This window comes from Schistocerca cancellata, chromosome 5 (genome assembly GCF_023864275.1).
Source record: "Schistocerca cancellata isolate TAMUIC-IGC-003103 chromosome 5, iqSchCanc2.1, whole genome shotgun sequence".
Taxonomy (NCBI): Eukaryota; Metazoa; Arthropoda; class Insecta; order Orthoptera; family Acrididae; genus Schistocerca; species Schistocerca cancellata.
Window position 1 is genome coordinate 173,842,642 of NC_064630.1, and position 12,113 is coordinate 173,854,754.

Below are 12,113 nucleotides of genomic sequence, written 5' to 3' on the forward strand. Positions count from 1 at the left end.
AGCTTCGTGGAGACGGTTGCGAATGGTCCTCGCCGATACCCCAGGAGCAACAGTGTCCCTAATTTGCTGGGAAGTGGCGGTGCGGTCCCCTACGGCACTGCGTAGGATCCTATGGTCTTGGCGTGCATCCGTGCCTCGCTGCGGTCCGGTCCCAGGTCGACGGGCACGTGCACCTTCCGCCGACCACTGGCGACAACATCGATGTACTGTGGAGACCTCACGCCCCACGTGTTGAGCAATTCGGCGGTACGTCCACCCGGCCTCCCGCATGCCCACTATACGCCCTCGCTCAAAGTCCGTCAACTGCACATACGGTTCACGTCCACGCTGTCGCGGCATGCTACCAGTGTTAAAGACTGCGATGGAGCTCCGTATGCCACGGTAAACTGGCTGACACTGACGGCGGCGGTGCACAAATGCTGCGCAGCTAGCGCCATTCGACGGCCAACACCGCGGTTCCTGGTGTGTCCGCTGTGCCGTGCGTGTGATCATTGCTTGTACAGCCCTCTCGCAGTGTCCGGAGCAAGTATGGTGGGTCTGACACACCGGTGTCAATGTGTTCTTTTTTCCATTTCCAGGAGTGTATATCAGCGGGGAAGGAATAAGGCTTCAGCTCTAACTGCTATTGATAAACGGCGGGTAACAGAAGCAGAGACAGCTGCTACCAAGGAGTCTAGGATAACGAAAAGAATGAAGTGAAAGAGTATGGAGGATAAGGAAATAGGAAGACAACTGGAGTATGCAGCTGGAATGTTCTAAACGAGCACAGTGGTAAGTTAATAAATCTGTAAATCTTCATTTGCGATTTACCGAAAACTTGAATTTTCATCGTTCAGGTACACTTTCCTCCTAAATGACTGAAATTAAACTCACAAAAATTGGTACAGATATTTAGAATGACCTCTTCTACCTCCCTTGCCTACTACATACATCAAAAAAAAGTTTTCCGTCACCCCAGTTCCCAGAACTCCTGAAGATAGACGTTGACTGTGGATATTGTATCACAGACATAGTCCCTTTGACTGTACAAAGATGTCACTAAACCCGCCCACAGATGTAAACAACCATGCATGAACAGCGCATATTAGACGGAGGGGTCCGACAGCCGATCAGTTCCAGTCATTCCACAAAGAAAGAGGTAAACGGCTCGTGTTGTCTGTAGTTCAACCATGCCTGGACAGTCAATACCGCGGTTCGATCGCGTACGCATTTTTACTTTGTGCCAGGAAGGACTCTCAACAAGGGAAGTGTCCAGACGTCTCGGAGTGAACCAGAGCGATGTTGTTCGGACATGGAGGAGATACAGAGAGACAGGAACTGTCGATGACATGCCTCGCTCAGGCCACCCATGGACTACTACTGCAGTGGATGACCGCTACCTACGGATTATGGCTCGGAGGAACCGTGACAGCAACGCCACCATGTTGAATAATGCTTTTCGTGCAGCCACGGGACGTCGTGTTACGACTCGATCTGTGCGCAATAGGTTGCGTGATGCGCAACTTTACTCCCGACGTCCACGGCGAGGTCCATCTTTGCAACCACGACACCATGCAGCGCGCTAGGATGTGCCCAACAACATGCCGAATGGACCGCTCAGCATTGGTATCACGTTCTCTTCACCGATGAGTGTCGCATACCCTTCAATCAGACAATCGTCGTAGACGTGTTTGGAGGCAACCCGGTCAGGCTGCACGCCTTAGACACACTGTCCAGCGAGTGCAGCAAGGTGGAGGTTCCCTGCTGTTTTGGGGCGGCATTATGTGGGGCTGACGTACGCCGCTGGTGGTTATGCAAGGCGCCGTAACGGCTGTACGATACTTCAATGCCATTCTCCGACTGATAGTTCAACCATATCGGCAGCGCATTGGTGAGGCATTCGTCTTCATGGACGGCAATTCGCGCCCCCATCGTGCACATCTTGTGAATGACTTCCTTCAGGATAACGACATCGCTCGACTGGAGTGGCCAGCATGTTCCCCAGACATGAGCCCTATCGAACATGCCTTGGATAGATTGAAAATGGGTGTTTGTCGACGACGTGACCCACCAACCACTCTGAGGGATCCACGCCGTATCACCGTTGAGGAGTGGGACAGTCTGGACAAACAGTGCCTTGATGAACTTGTGGATTGTGTGCCACGACGAATACAGGCATGCATCAATGCAAGAGAACGTGCCACTGGGTATGTGCAGCAATCTGGACCACCACCTCTGAAGGTCTCGCAGTATGGTGGTACAACATGCAATGTGCGGTGTTCATGAACAATAAAAAGGGCGAAAATGATGTTTATGTTGATCTCTATTCCAGTTTTCTATACAGGTTTCGGAACTCTTGGAACCGAGATGATGCAAAAAAAATTTTTGATGTGTGTATTTCCTGAAAAATTTATAACATGGGGATGATGTCGGTGATATTTGAGCTACATTTTTAAATATTGTTGTTGTAGTAAAATAAGTTACGTGTCTTTTTCACAGATCAGCATCGGGGAAGGAAATTGGAGGCATAAACCACTTATGTTAATGTTGTCTGTACTGTGACTCGTTTTTCCAAGCTGTGCAGTCAGTGGTTCCAAAGAAAATGGTATCGCAGTGAAATAGTATTCCGGTTTTTATACTGTGATAAATATGCTAAAATTGCAGCCCATTCATTTGCCCAGGGGCAAGCTGGTTCAAAAAGCTATGGAAAACGTCGCCGCAGTTGGAGGTGCAGAGACCAAAAGTAAAACGCATCTCTTCTTCATTGGTTTTGTACTTGCTTGAGACGACACTCCATGACTTCCTCTTCTGTGCCAACGTCTTCATCTCAGAGTTGTTCTTGCACCCAACGTCCTCGATTATGTGTTGTATATACAGGGTGTTTCAGAAATGACCGGTATATTTGAAACGGCAATAAAAACTAAACGAGTAGCGATAGAAATACACCGTTTGTTGCAATATGCTTGGGACAACAGTACATTTTCAGGCAGACAAACTTTCGAAATTTCAGTAGTTACAATTTTCAACAACAGATGGCGCTGCGGTCTGGGAAACTCTATAGTACGATATTTTCCACATATCCACCATGCGTAGCAATAATATGGCGTAGTCTCTGAATGAAATTACCCGAAACCTTTGACAACGTGTCTGGCGGAATGGCTTCACATGCAGATGAGATGTACTGCTTCAGCTGTTCAATTGTTTCTGGATTCTGGCGGTACACCTGGTCTTTCACGTGTCCCCACAGAAAGAAGTCACAGGGGTTCATGTCTGGCGAATAGGGAGGCCAATCCACGCCGCCTCCTGTATGTTTCGGATAGCCCAAAGCAATCACACGATCATCGAAATATTCATTCAGGAAATTAAAGACGTCGGCCGTGCGATGTGGCCGGGCACCATCTTGCATAAACCACGAGGTGTTCGCAGTGTCGTCTAAGGCAGTTTGTACCGCCACAAATTCACGAAGAATGTCCAGATAGCGTGCTAGAGTAATCGTTTCGGATCTGAAAAATGGGCCAATGTTTCCTTTGGAAGAAATGGCGGCCCAGACCAGTACTTTTTGAGGATGCAGGGACGATGGGACTGCAACATGGGGCTTTTCGGTTCCCCATATGCGCCAGTTCTGTTTATTGACGAAGCCGTCCAGGTAAAAATAAGCTTCGTCAGTAAACCAAATGCTGCCCACATGCATATCGCCGTCATCAATCCTGTGCACTATATCGTTAGCGAATGTCTCTCGTGCAGCAATGGTAGCGGCGCTGAGGGGTTGCCGCGTTTGAATTTTGTATGGATAGAGGTGTAAACTCTGGCGCATGAGACGATACGTGGACGTCGGCGTCATTTGGACCGCAGCTGCAACACGGCGAACGGAAACCCGAGGCCGCTGTTGGATCACCTGCTGCACTAGCTGCCCGTTGCCCTCTGTGGTTGCCGTACGCGGTCGCCCTACCTTTCCAGCACGTTCATCCGTCACGTTCCCAGTCCGTTGAAATTTTTCAAACAGATCCTTTATTGTATCGCTTTTCGGTCCTTTGGTTACATTAAACCTCCGTTGAAAACTTCGTCTTGTTGCAACAACACTGTGTTCTAGGCGGTGGAATTCCAATACCAGAAAAATCCTCTGTTCTAAGGAATAAACCATGTTGTCTACAGCACACTTGCACGTTGTGAACAGCACACGCTTACAGCAGAAAGACGACGTACAGAATGGCGCACCCACAGACTGCGTTGTCTTCTATATCTTTCACATCACTTGCATTGCCATCTGTTGTTGAAAATTGTAACTACTGTAATTTCGAAAGTTTGTCCGCCTGAAAATGTACTGTTGTCCCAAGCATATTGCAACAAACGGTGTATTTCTATCGCTGCTCGTTTAGTTTTTATTGCCGTTTCAAATATACCGGTCATTTTTGAAACACCCTGTATTTCCATCTCTTTCTATTCCTACAATTTTTGCCCTCTACAGCTACTTCGTGTTTTCCTTGGTGGCGTAACATATGTCATGCTTCTCCCTTCGCTAGTTTACATTTACACGTATCCATCTCCTCGCTGATTCTGCGGATAAATTGTTAATTTCTTATCTGCATCCTTCTGTAATACGCGGTTTTTGGGAGTGTAAGTGAAAGACTACAAACCAGTATCACTCCCTTCTCAACTGTTATTTCCCCTCCCTGTCCTTCAACACCTGTAGTCTGGCTTCTGTGCAAGTTGTGAAGATGTATGCAATTGTATTTTTTCCATCTGAGAGCTAGAGTCACTGTGGCAGAGGCTCCGACGAGCGCCGCGCTTGGTAGGTAACGTATTGAAATAGATTTGAGAGTAATGGTGTTCCTATCCCGTCCAGCTAGCCACATGTAGCTTATTCAGTAGTCTCGCTAAATCTCTTATGCTGACCGTCGTTCTTTAATGAGCTCGTCATCAGTGGGTCTTTAAATCGTACTCCCTTTTTTTCCCCTTCATTCTCAGAAACAAGAGTCAGTTAGCTTGTTGCAGCCCCAACATTACGTATTCTTCCTCTTTGTTTAACCAAATCCCCGATTAAAATTATTTCCTGCTTGTGCATATTTATTGGCCAGCGTGGCCTTTGTTCGGGGTATTTTTCCTAGGATAGCTGTGCGTCACATCTTGCAAGACTGAACTCTGTTCGCCAATGAGAGAACGCTCCCATGGCTGGAGTCGGTCCCTTTATACTGAGTGGTGGCACTCAGTGCCGAGCGTCTACGAAATTATTATTTTTAAGATAAAAAACAATGTCAGTTGCTTGCAGTAAATCAGTTTCTTGATTCCTGTGAATCGATCAGGGCCACTTTTCGACCCGTGAGGTAATATAGTTAGGTCGAGTGGAAGTGTCAGTAAATCTGTGGCTTCGTTTCCTTTCACCAAATTATCTGTTGTTCTGACTTCCTATCTTTTGAAGCTGTGCGATATGTTGCGCGCCACGAATTAGCTCTGTTCATATTTAATGTATGTTTCTGTGTAAGATAGTCTGTATGACAGTTGCACATTTTATTTTAATTTATTCATGTGCATGAAAACAGGCAACATTTGAGTCGATGTTGTGTTCTGTGGCTGTATATTGTCAGTGACGACTGACTACGTTACATCCAGTGCACGCTAAAAGCTTTTTTCACTCGGTTGTCATTTTACTCGTAAAGTGTTTATCATGGGCATCAGTAAGCCAGATAGAGCATTTGTATGCACATGTTGCGTGAGTGTGGATACAATCACTGTCAGGAATGAATGCAAAGAGAAGTTGTTCCTAACCTGTTCGTGCAGCTACTGCAAAGAATTATTTCGTAGAAATTATGGTACTCACAAACAACCGATAAGCAACCAGGAAGGTCCTTCTAAAACACTGAACAAGTTGTTCATATTCCAGTACGCTAATCCACGTCTACACTTTCTACATTTATCCTAAATCACCACTTCAAAACTTCCAGAAACTGCCTCATATGACATTGCTGTTGATGGAATACGAACACAAACTAACTGAAAAGTTACATAACAAGTTTGTGATGGTCTCCAATCATTTAAGGGAATACTTTACGTAGTGAAAATAACTGTCACCCTTAGAAATCGTTACAACGCTATTGTGGGAGGGGGGGGGGGTGATACCTACCTGATTTTCCACTCCACACGCAAAAATAAGCAAGGCTAAAACATTATATTGGTCGGCATAAACTTCCACGTGTAGTACAGCCATTCCCACCGCCCCCTATGTCCCCTCCCCCTCATCCGTTATGCCACACACATTCGTTCATATAACCTAATAAATCGATTCCAAGCGAAAGAAAGTTGTTGGCCGCCCTTTGTATGGTATGGTTATGATCAGAACAACGCAAATCCCGCGTAAATTTTTTTTATGAGTCACGTACTTTAATTTCCTTTTAGGTATCTGAGATCTGGTTTTCACCATAAATTTTTAAACATTTTTATTATCCGTATGTTTCGCGATATTAACTATCAACGAATTCGAATGTTGTGTAGATTTTTAGAATTTTATTTTGCGTTTCAAGCAGCTTTTCGTACAGGCTTTACATGTAATGAATATTTTTCTCTCGTTTCTTTCTGAAGAAAATTCTCAGACGTAGATCCCCAGGATGATATTATTGCTGTAGCTGAAGATATACTCTTATGTTTAAAGCGTGGACGTCAATTTGTGTTGAGCCATGTAGTGCAGTCCGTCACAAAGTACGTACGTTAAGACTTCATGGCTGATAAATTTCTATGCAGAGATGAAAGGAGAATTTTTTTGGCGTAGTGAAAGCCTTTGTGTCTTTGATAAAACAAATTGTCATATTTTTTGACGTAGTTGACGTTCAGGGCAACTCACAATGTACTTTTTTTTTTACGAATGACGTTAGTAGATTCTGTCCCTGAAGTGCAAACCCGGAAGATATTAAAATTATCCATCCGAAGTTCACATAACCAATTGATTCCACCAAAATGCAGCAGAAGGGAATTGACTGATGTACTGTGCTTTAAACACAGTCCACGACGTTCTCTTTCGTATTTAGTCACATAAGCTATTTGTTACTTCTTTTCCTACTCCATGCTAAATGTCTGTTAATTATATGAGTATAATCGATACAGAGATTGAAATATATAGTCATTTGCAGTTTTGTCAAATGAAGACATGGTTGGAGACCAGGGGTGTTGCGTGAAATTAATTGTTGGTGTACAAGAACCAGCCACAAATAGGTTTTAGTTTATTCAAAAATTACCATTACTAATGTGGCTGAAAACTGTGAAAACAAAAGTTGCAGACGGACATTTCACGTAAGCTGTATTCTAACACAAGTCTGTAGAACAACTATCTTTATTACGCGTTTGTAACTGTGAATTGTTGATTATCATAGAGCAGCTCATTAGTAAACAAACGCATCATATGTTTCGACGAAAGTATGAAAGCTGAAGATGAATTGTGTAGATACGAAACATATAAATAAAGTAACCTAAAACCAATTTGTGGCTGGTTGCTGTACACCATCAACAATTAGTTATCTGCGGCAATTATAACCTACACATACTAATAAATATTCGTCCAATATCGTCATTTCATACGACAGTGTAATATTAATGTAATACAAGTAGGTGTGTCCTGGTCGCCGGGTGTATAGACATACAGTCGTAAAAACCAGTCGGACGGCATCGTGTAATTTCTTGCTCATCCAAATATCGCTGCAGTTGTTGCCCTGGGTGGTTAATAATACATACACACATCTCGTTTTAGTGATTATGGCATTGTTATTGTGGTTTTCGTGGTGGACAATCTGTCTGCAAAGTATATCTTCGTATCTCCCAAGAGAAAACTGTGGTGCGCTACCGTGCGCTAACGCGATGGTTCACAAATACTAAAGGCGAACCCCGAGACCACTGCGCGAGCCAGACGATTAACTCAAAACAAGTAAATGATAACTGTAATGTTCATATACGCATTTGTTATCTGATTCTTACGTCACTTACGGGTATAACATCTTAATAATTATAAAAGAGAAGCACAAACGTAATTGTGGAAATATGCTGAGTGAGGGCCACAACAGCCAGCTGCAGTCCCAGATCCTCTTAGCAATCGGAGATCAAAATCGTATTCTTCCTTGAAGCTCCGAAAATCACTGGACATAGTCCACTTTTAATATTGCATGACCTCAGCTCAACATTTCCCCTCTCCTAAACTTCAACCAAGTCCCACATTTCTCCAATTACCCCACAGTTCGTCCCATTCTTTATTCCATTTTTCCCAAATTCTGTTGACTTATTATGTATGTATCTTCCCTATAGTAAGAGATAATTCTTCATATCACTGGTATACAATTCAGCTTATGTCTTTCGTGTTACGATTATCAATTCTATCTTTACTGGGGAGAAAGTGCCACGGATATGATACCTGAATTGGGGTAACAGTCATCAAAGCAAAGGCGTTTTTCGTTGCGGCAGGACCCCCCCATGAAATTTCGATCACCAATTTTCTCCTCAGAGTGTAAAATATTTCGTTGGCACCCACCTACATAGGGAGAAATTATCATAATAAAATAAGAGAAATCAGAACACGCACGGAAAGATTCAAGTTTTCGTTTTCCCCGCTCGCTGTTCGAGAATGGAACAGTAGAAAAGTAGCTTGCAGCTTTTCAGATGAACCCTCCACCAGGCACTTGATAGTGAATTACTGAGCAATCGTGTAGTTGTAACACACAGACACACACACACACACACACACACACACACACACACACACACACACACACACACACGCACCTTTTTCGATGTTTAATCCTAATGTTTTTGCTCTACATTTTTTACTGTTCAGCATTTTCAGTTACGTTACCATGGCACTGTCAAAGATGAAATACACTTCACCCTCAATGTGTATCATGTTCTGCAATGTTTCCAGAATAAGATTTTCACTCTGCAGCGGAGTGTGCGCTGATATGAAACTTCCTGGGTGATTAAAACTGTGTGCCGGACCGACACTCGAACTCGGGACCTTTGCTCTTCTGGGAACTTCCGTGAAGTTTGGAAGGAAGGAGACGAGGTACTGGCAGAATTGAAGCTGTGACGGCGGATCGTGAGTCGTGCTTGGGTTGCTCAGATGGTGGAGCACTTGTCCGCGAAAGGCAAAGGTCCCCACTTCGAGTCTCGGTCTGGCACACAGTTTTAATCTCCCAGGAAGATTCATGTTCTGCAATGTTATGCATCAGTATTGTATAGTCTCTGACGACAAGTCGAAAACCGGTTAACGAAATAAATTAATTCTGTAGATCATCCATGGTTGGTTGGTTGATTTGTGGGGAGGGTACCGAACAGCGAGGTCATCTGTCCCACCGGATTAGGGAAAGATGGGGAAGGAAGTCGACCGTGCCCTTTCAAATGAATGATCCCGGCATCCGCCTGAAGCGATTTAGGGAAATCAAGCAAAACCTAAATCAGGATGGCAGGACGCGGGTTTGAACCGTCGTCCTCCCGAATGCGAGTACAGTGTGCAAACCACTGAGCCACGTCGCTCGGTGATCATCAATGCTTTTAATTTATAATCAAGTGTATAAGAGAAAATAAATATCTGTACGCCATTATGCGCGCTCTAATCTGTCTTATCTTATTCTCGTGATAGTTATGCGAGATAAACGATAGTGACAGCATAACGATCACTCAAGCGTCCTCGAACACAGGTTCTCTTAATTTACCAAACGGAGTTCCGCCAGAATTATTTCGTTATTTCTACGAGGACTGTCAATTACGTCGTTATTTCTGTTAAATTTCTTATGGGGTATAGTGATCTGCTACGAACCTGGCAGCAAATTCATTCGACGTCGGCTTTCATGACGACAAAGGTTAGGGGACGAAAAGCCGGAACAGTACTCAAGAATTGGTCGTACTGTCGTATGTGCGAGTCCCTTTACAAGTGCAACGCTCTTTATAAGAACCCTTCCAAATTATTATAAAGTCCCATTTCATATCCCTTCTTAGTAGTCACCCTAAATACTCAAACGATATGACGTGTTCCAGATATTAGTCACTAATCCTACAATCAGTCACGAGTATTATTTACCATTTATCCACATGTAAATAAAGCATTTTTCATTGAACTAAATGGAAATTTTGCCAAAGTCACTGTGTATTTCCTTTCGATCGTACACAGACGATACTTCCCATTAGGCATTAGCATCATTTGTGAGAAATATTTATCCATTTATTTGTTTATTCAGCGAGGAATCATCCAATAACGATATAGAACTTATCCTAATACAATGAAGGTCGGCCGGTGTGGCCATGCGGTTCCAGGCGCTTCGGCCCGGAACCACGCGACCGCTACAGTCGCAGGTTCGAGTCCTGCCTCGGGCATGAGTGTGTGTAATGTCCTTAGGCTAGTTAGGTTTAAGTACTTCTAAGTTCTAGGGGACTGATGACCTCGCCGAGCGGTTAAAGGCACTACAGTCTGGAACCGCACGACCACTACGGTCGCAGGTTCGAATCCTGCCTCGGGCATGGATGTGTGTGATGTCCTTAGGTTAGTTAGGTTTAAGTAGTTCTAAGTTCTAGGGGACTTAATGTCCACAGCAGTTGAGTCCCATAGTGCTCAGAGCCATTTGAACCATTTTTGAACTGATGACCTCAGATGTTAAGTCCCATAGTGCTCAGAGCCATTTGAACCATTTGAATACAATGAAAATAAATAGCTGAAATGTTCAGACACACAGGATATATAAAGATGTCTTTCCGAGGATAGAACAGATGGTTTGGCCATGGCCTACCGAAGGCAACTATTCTGTCATTTGCTTCAAATGATTTAGGAACACCTAAATCTGGATGGCCAGACGGAGCAAACTCCAGTTTTCCTGATGCCAAGCGTCCTAACAACAGCACTGCCGCATTCCGTTGGTTTCTATTGCTCACTGTTCATTGATTCATAAAAAGTATACGATAACTTACAATCATATAAATTACTTACAAGGGAATGGTCAGACTTGTCATGCCGAAACATGTATTGATTTTTTTAGCACTGTTATTTAACTGTGCAAAAGGTCCGTTTGCAAAATTGTAGCTGCCGACATGAACTGGAAGTCCCTAAAAAAAAATCACAAACATGGCTGTGTTTCCTGCTTGGCGCTTGCAGTGACGGCTGGCCACCCCTGGAAATGGCGAGTCGCGAGCGTTGTGCGCATGGTCGGGAAGAGCGGCCGTCTTACCGCGGCCTTCACTAAAGAGGAATATCGCTGCAAGGTTTTGGTGGAAAGGGGGAACGAATATTCGTTTCTGTGGCATGCACGTCCTTTTAATTTCTGGTACGTATTTCGAAACATACCGTCCTGAAACTGGTTAGAGATATGAAAGATGTTCTGTACATGTTCATCTATACTCCGCAAGCCACTTTACGATGAACATTCAATCTCCCCTCACAGGTGATGGCGAACCCTGTAAATGTCTTGCTGCTTGCCATAGAGATATACCACAGACGCCAAATGAAGCAATCAACAGAAAACACGCGTGAAGACTATGTGTTGTGCGACATGGTTGTTAAACTTCTAGACGAGCATGTAAATGGCGCAGACATGTGGCTAGAAACAACTGGAACACTCGATATTGCAGACTGTGACTCTACAGACGGCGAAGACACCGACGAAAGTTGCACTCGTGAAGACTCTTCGAGCGATAGTGCCGCATACCATCATCAATTATCTCCGAAAGTAACACCAGCAACTACAATTACCTTATCAGACAAAGAAAAAGCGGTGACGTATTGGTTGAACGAAAGTGGTAAGAAACGCCTACGTGTCAGTACTGTTCAAAATAAGTATCGCTTTGTCTGTTCTGAACGTGAATTGTATACACTCCTGGAAATGGAAAAAAGAACACATTGACACCGGTGTGTCAGACCCACCATACTTGCTCCGGACACTGCGAGAGGGCTGTACAAGCAATGATCACACGCACGGCACAGCGGACACACCAGGAACCGCGGTGTTGGCCGTCGAATGGCGCTAGCTGCGCAGCATTTGTGCACCGCCGCCGTCAGTGTCAGCCAGTTTGCCGTGGCATACGGAGCTCCATCGCAGTCTTTAACACTGGTAGCATGCGGCGACAGCGTGGACGTGAACCGTATGTGCAGTTGACGGACTTTGAGCGAGGGCGTATAGTGG

The 12,113-nt window shown here is 44.5% G+C and overlaps 1 protein-coding gene across 11 annotated transcripts in view; it reads left to right on the plus strand.

The window, feature by feature from the left end:
- The window catches only part of LOC126189035 (protein bric-a-brac 1-like), a 1,796,149-nt gene that overhangs the window by 66,726 nt on the left and 1,717,310 nt on the right, over positions 1–12,113 (plus strand). The window contains exon 4 of one of the 11 annotated variants that reach the window (XM_049930880.1): positions 579–771. The exons of the other annotated variants lie outside the window; for them this stretch is intronic. The gene's annotated coding sequence lies outside the window, so the exon portion shown is untranslated. The remainder of the gene's footprint in view (positions 1–578; positions 772–12,113) is intronic. 11 annotated transcript variants of the gene reach the window in all.